Below are 6,899 nucleotides of genomic sequence, written 5' to 3' on the forward strand. Positions count from 1 at the left end.
CGTGACAACTGCCACGCCCCCTTCCCATAGACTTACATTGACGGGGGCGGGCCTTGACGTCACGAGGGGCGGAGCCATTACGTAACGATGCTCAAGCTCCTGTATTGCCCGTCATTACGTGCAGAGCGATCTTGCTCTGCGCAGTAATGATAGCGGGGTGCTGCAGCAGCGATCCCCGGGGTCCCCAGCAGCGGGACCACGGCGATCTGACATCTTATCCCCTATCCTTTGGATAGGGGATAAGATGTCTAGGGGCGGAATACCCCTTTAACTTCAGAAGCTCATAAGTACTGAAAGGATTACGATTTTTTTTATAGAAGTAATTTACAAATCTGTTTAACTTTCTGGAGTCAGTTGATATATATAAAATAAAAAAAAGTTTTTTCCTGGATAATCCCTTTAAGGGTTTTTTGTTGTGAAGAGTGGTCCTGATGCAGAATTTTTCAGAACATGCTCGCTTTCTCTTCTTTTTTTCTCTAACACTGCTTTACTATACAGTGGTCCCTCAACATACGATGGTAATTCGTTCCAAACGAGCCATCTTTGTTGAATCCATCGTATGTTGAGGGATTCGTGCAATGTAAAGTATAGGAAGCTGTACTCACCTGTCCCCGTCGCTCCGGACCGGGTCGTGCCGCTCCCGATGGTGTCCCCGCCGCTCGAGATGGTGTCCCCGGGCCTCCGCTGGGCTCTCCACTGTCTTCTCCGGTCCTCCGCTGTCTTCTCCGGTCCTCTGCTGTCTTCTCCTGTCCTCTGCTTTCTTCCGCAAGGCCTTACTGGGCCTGTGTAACAACGTCATTACACCACTGCGTATGCCATTCCTATTGGATGACGTGCGCAGCAGCGTATTGACGTCATCGGAGAGGGCCGAGAAGACACCGGAAGACCAGCGCTGGACCCGGAGGGCCCCCCGGAGCATCGTGGAGGGGTAAGTAATACTTACCGCACCACACAGGGAACATTAAGCTGCTATCCGGCAGCAGCTTAAGCATTTGGCGCTGCCGGATAGCACTTAATGCGATGGCCCCGACATAAAAAAAGCATCGTAAGTCGATGCTGACATCGACATGCGATGGCCTCTGAGAGGCCATCGTATGTCGATTTGATCATATGTCGGTCCATCGTAGGTCGGGGGGTCACTGTATAGTGTGTAAACATATTATAGAACATTAATGCACTGCTACTACTATTATGCGTAATGAAAAAGATTATGTAAACTGGCAAATAATTCCAACAACCTTTTAACCATATGATGGAATCTTGATAGTTCTTTGTATCCATATGATACATATAATATTTCTACAGAACTGAGCAGAGATCCTCTTTCCTCACAATACAGCACACGTAGAATCATTGCAGGAGGCAAGGCACAGTTTTTAGTTTGTTAGTAAATTGTTTTCCGCTTTTAATATTGAAAAGATTATACCCTCCAGAATGCAAATAAAAATATTATGTCTCTTGCATCAACACTGTGGGGAACTTTGTGATCTGAACCTTGAGATCATTAGATGTGCTAATATTTTGGTTCTCACAATCATCTAGCGCCATCTATTGGCCGTGATAAAATTTACACATACAGCAAACAGTGTAGATTTGTTACAGAAAGTTCTGCATCTTAACATCAGTTCCATATATCTATATGAGGTTGTTTTGATAACAAGCACATGGATTTCAGCAAACTCCTTTCAGGCGAATATTTCCGTAACAAATTTTTCCTGACAAGGAATTATGTTCAACAGGAAATTCTGCCATTCAGCCAATTTCTACTCAACTTCTAGCTGATGTGGAATTAGAGCGGAATGGAAGTGGAATTCCCGTATACCATTAGTATTAGTATATTAGTACCGAGGTGTGACCTCAGAATTCAGCATCAATTCCCCTTAAAGGAGTACTCTACCCCTAAACATTTTATCCCCTATCCAAAGGGGGGAGCCCTGCGATCAGACATCTTATCCCCTATCCTTTGGATAGGGTATAAGATGTCTAGGGGCGGAGTACCCCTTTAAGGCTATGTTCCCACAGCCGAAAATGTGTAGAATGTTCTCCTAGGAAACATACGTACCCTAAAACTGATCTGTTAGAAAATATAAAGTCCCATTGACTTTAAGAGCCTTTTACATGCGGATACTGTCAGAAAAATGAAAATGTTCTATCTTCTGACGCAATACAATTCCTGGTCAGAAGTTCTATCTATAGAATTTCTTAATGTAAACAAAGCGGAGGAAAAAAAAAACAACAAAGCTTACCAAGCCACAATGATGTTCTATGGCTTAGTTTACATTATTATAGCCTCAGCATAAATCCCTCTAAAACATTTTAATTGAATTGAATTCTTTCTTTAGACAGATTTTGGGGGTCCCCATACAATACCCAGATCCACGTTAGGATACTCAATGCCACATGACTAGAGAGAGATAGTGTGTAAATGCTAGTAAATAACATACAATGCTGCCATACAGGGCCAAATATTTGCCATCATACAATAGATAAATAATATTTTCATATAGAGCCCAAATATATATAGCCTATGGTGGACAAGTAATGTCGGATGTTACATTGCAGCAGAGTCCCATTGTTTTTAATAGGATTCTGCTGCTGACATGTCAATTATTTCTGCGGAATCTATTTGAAAATGCTTTGTTGTCTGTGGAGACATGTCCGAAACGTGTATATGCAATTTTTTTAAGGGAATTTTAAGTTACATGTTATATATCAGAGGAAATAAGGAGATACCATTCTGTTTCATTGCAGGCTGTAAAAGGCCTATGCCTGACATCTAGAGGCCGATAAGAAAAATGCTGGATTCACATGAGCATTTTTTGCTGCTTTTTTTATGTGGGGTGTTTTTAAGATATACAGTACGTTATGTGCTCTTATTATATTGAACATAATGTGAAATGTTGACTGCACTTGTATGTTTTCACATCTGTCTGTATATATGTTGGAATATTGCACATATTTATTGTAATTAGGTCCCATTTGTGCTGTATTTGATTATTTTTTTTTTATTATGTATTGCTTAGAGTTGAGCAGGCCATTAGTAATTAATAATTGTTTTCTTGCATCCCAGATGGTCTACGCAGCCTGGTAGAGAGATCTCAAATGTACCTACTGCCTTGGCCAGGGCCCTCATGGCTTCTTGTGAGAGCCTTACCAGCGCACTGTATAGATTTTACACAGCCTCTACTTTGCTTGGTCCCATTAAAGGGGTACTCCCATGGAAAACTTTTTTTTTTTGTAAAAAGATTTGTAAATTACTTCTATTAAAAAATCTTAATTCTGTACGTCCAGTACTTTTTAGGGGCTGTATACTACAGAGGAAATGCTTTTTGGATTTCTCTTCTGTCACAACCACAGTGCTCTCTGCTGACCTCTGCTGTCCATTTTGACAGTGCTCTCTGCTGACCTCTCACTGTCCAGAGCAGCATATGTTTGCTATGGGGATTTTCTCCTGCTCTGGACAGTTCCTAAAATGGAGAGCAGAGGTCAGCATTGTGACAGAAGAGTTGATCGTGTGATCGTGACAGAAGAGAAATCCAAAAAGAAAAGCATTTCCTCTGTAGTATACAGCCGCTAAAAAGTACTGGAAGGATTAAGACTTTTAAAAGAAGTAATTTCTGGCACCATGCATGCATTTAGATGCACTACTGTGGTAGATGTATACAATGACATTGGCTATTCCTCAACACTGATGTTAAAATTGAGACATTCGTCAGTATATCCTTATGTGAAGGACACACCAGAGCCCGCACACCAACGCCAAGGTTTCTCAAATGGTACGGGACCTAACGCTAAACCTACCTGTGTGAGACGGCCTAGTGCTGCCGTAATTGCCCACTGGCCCCTGCTTTGCTTATAACATACAGGTAGGTTTAGCGTTAGGTCCCGTGCCATTTGAGAAACCTTGGCATTGGTGTGGGGGCTCTGGTATGTCCTTCATATAAGGATATACTGGCGAATGTCTCAATTTTAACATCAGTGTTGAGGGATAGCCAATGTCATTGTATATATCTACCACAGTAGTGCACCTGTTAGGATTCGGCAGGCAGGAGGTGGATCCTCTGTGTCAGAGAGGGATTGGCGTGGACCGTGCCGGCGGACCGGTTCTAAGTTGCTACTGGTATTCACCAGAGCCCGCCGCAAAGCGGGATGGTCTTGCAGCGGCGGTAGCAACCAGGTCGTATCCACCGGCAACGGCTCAACCTCTCTGACTGCTGAGATAGGCATGGTACAAGGGATAAGGCAAGAGCAAGGTCGGACGTAGCAGAAGGTCAGGGCAGGCAGCAAGGTTCGTAGTCTAGAGAAATAGCAGGAGGTCAGGAACACAGTATGGGTAAACACAGTAGTAGCTTTCTCAAGGCACTAAGGCAACAAGATCCGGCAAGGAAGTGCAGGGGAAGTGAGGTAATATAGCCAGGGAGCAGGTGGAAGCTAATTAGGCTGATTGGGCCTGGCCCTTTAAATCTCAGAGAGCTGGCGCGCGCGTGCCCTAGAGAGCGGAGCCGCGCGCGCCAGAACATGACAGCCGGGGATCGGGACAGGTAAGTGACTTGGGATGCGATTCGCGAGTGGGCGCGTCCCGCTATGCGAATCGCATCCCCGCCGGCAGAGTCAGTGCAGCGCTCCTGGTCAGCGGGTCTGACCGGGGCGCTGCAGAGAGAGGAACGCCGCGAGCGCTCCGGGGAGGAGCAGGGACCCGGAGCGCTCGGCGTAACAGCACCCATATTCCTGTATTGTAGTATTCTAATTGTTACACATCCGCACCGTCTATCTGGTGTGGGATTCTATTGTGGCACATGTAGTCTGCTGCAGGCATCCTCCATTGTATTTTTTACACTGGGGATCGCCCCTAGCAACGGACTACATGGGCAGGATCTGCTCCCCCAGTATAAATGCACAACCGCATTTGGGGTTGAGCACCTCCAGCCAGTTGAGACCACGTTTTTTGTTGTAACTTTCTGGCACCAGTTGATTTAAAAAAAAAAAAGTTTTCCATGGGAGTACCCCATTAAGACAGTGGCTGGAGTTTGCTCTGAGAGCCCCTTTGTGAGCAAATGTACAATTTGTCTTACTTGCACGATTTGACTGCCATCTTCTGAGGTAGGCATGGGATTCAAATTGTTACACACTCGTTAGGTCAGGATCAAAATTTTTTGTTTTTGACGATATGCAATCTTAATTTCATATCTCCGAACAGCTTTTTCTTATATCTACAATTGAGATACGCGGATAGAGCACAATATGATACCCTTGAGGTGGCATCTGAATATTCTAACATGGAGTTGCTCTTGGGCAGGACAGACTTTTCTAAGCCACTCAGGCGTATGCTTTTTTACAGTCTATAGAGCCTGGCCCATTTGCTGCTGCTTTTATGAAGTGGGAAATGGAGGTGCCTGCACTTACCTTGGATCAGTGGATGGAAGTGTAAACCACATATTACTCTACCGTGGTTAGTGTTCAAGATCTCCTGACACAGTCCTGCATTATCCTACATCTTTACTCCAGGGAAACTTAATGTATAAGAGTTTCTTCATCCGATCTGTGTTTTAGGTGTTCAGTGGTAAGGACTTTCCTGCATGCTGTGTGGAGTTGTCCACAGGTTGCTCCTTTCTGGAGGGAGCTCATGCATCTCCTACATGATCATCTAGAAATTCAATTTCTCCTTACCCTGGAAGTCTGTTTGTTGGGATTGATATATGGAGACAGGCGATCATACACATATATGTGTCTGCTTGCTGCTCTTTTGTGCTTGTAAGATTTTAGCAATGTCCTGGAAGGATAGTGTTCCCCCCTATCTCGAGATGGATTACCCGATAAACAAATATGTTCCGCTCTATCAGACTCAGAAGTGTCTCAAGAAATTTGAAAACATTTAGATGCCGTGGCTCGTTCTGGATGCCTCGGTTAATAATAATTGCCAGACTAACTTGACTTGGTAACCCGCTCTCCTGATGGGGATGGAGTGGGCATAGGAGTGACTGGTGTGCTTTTGACTGTGTGTCTTTTTGTGTTATATGCACCTCTGTTAGTATATCGGTAGTCAGTGTCTACCTGCTCTGTTGTACTTGCCATCATATCTATGCCGGACCGCTTACGTACCTATTGATATGGGCCTCTCTTTACCATGGATGTATCTGGCACTTAAATTAATGAATGCACACTCCTGCTTCTGATAAAGAACAGACGGACCCACTCTAAGGTCCTACTTTATTTTAAAGGGGGTATTCCAGAAATTTTTTTTTTTATTCGACTATTCTAGTGTATTCCATAATATGGTGTCTGTACCTGTGTGTGATGGTTTTCTCGCAATTCTGTGATTTTCACCCCAATATTTATTATTAACAGCATACAAAATGACTGTTTTCCCAGATTTTTCTGAGGTTGCAATGCGGCCAAGACCTGACATCACTAGTCAGCTGATGACAGGGAGCCTGTCTACTTCAATGGGTGGAGCGATCGCTTGGTGGGAGAGAGATCAATCTGCAACTAATGCAACAGCTGTAGAAACTCTGATGGAAAAACACAGATTTTATGAATGGATGCAGCTCATTTATGTTTCAATGGGTGGGGGGGCTGATGTGTGGGAGGGAGGAAAATAGAATTATGGGATTTGTAGGCAAAGAAGGAAACTCACACAAGAAAGATCACAAAAACATAGTCACAGTGTTATGATAATCTCATAGCCATGTAGCTCCAAGACAAGTGCAGATCCTTTCTAGGCATGTCCATTACTGTCGGTCAGGTACATACTAAAATTGCCTTATGGTGGATAACCCCTTTAAATTGAAAGCAATATTGTATTTCACATTTTAATCATAATTCCCAATGCCCCAGAGAGCAAACCGTTTTATTTATTTTTATTTTTTATACGGACCCTGTTTAATTATTTGAATAAAACA

The sequence above is a fragment of the Hyla sarda genome, chromosome 4 (genome assembly GCF_029499605.1).
Source record: "Hyla sarda isolate aHylSar1 chromosome 4, aHylSar1.hap1, whole genome shotgun sequence".
Classification (NCBI taxonomy): domain Eukaryota; kingdom Metazoa; phylum Chordata; class Amphibia; order Anura; family Hylidae; genus Hyla; species Hyla sarda.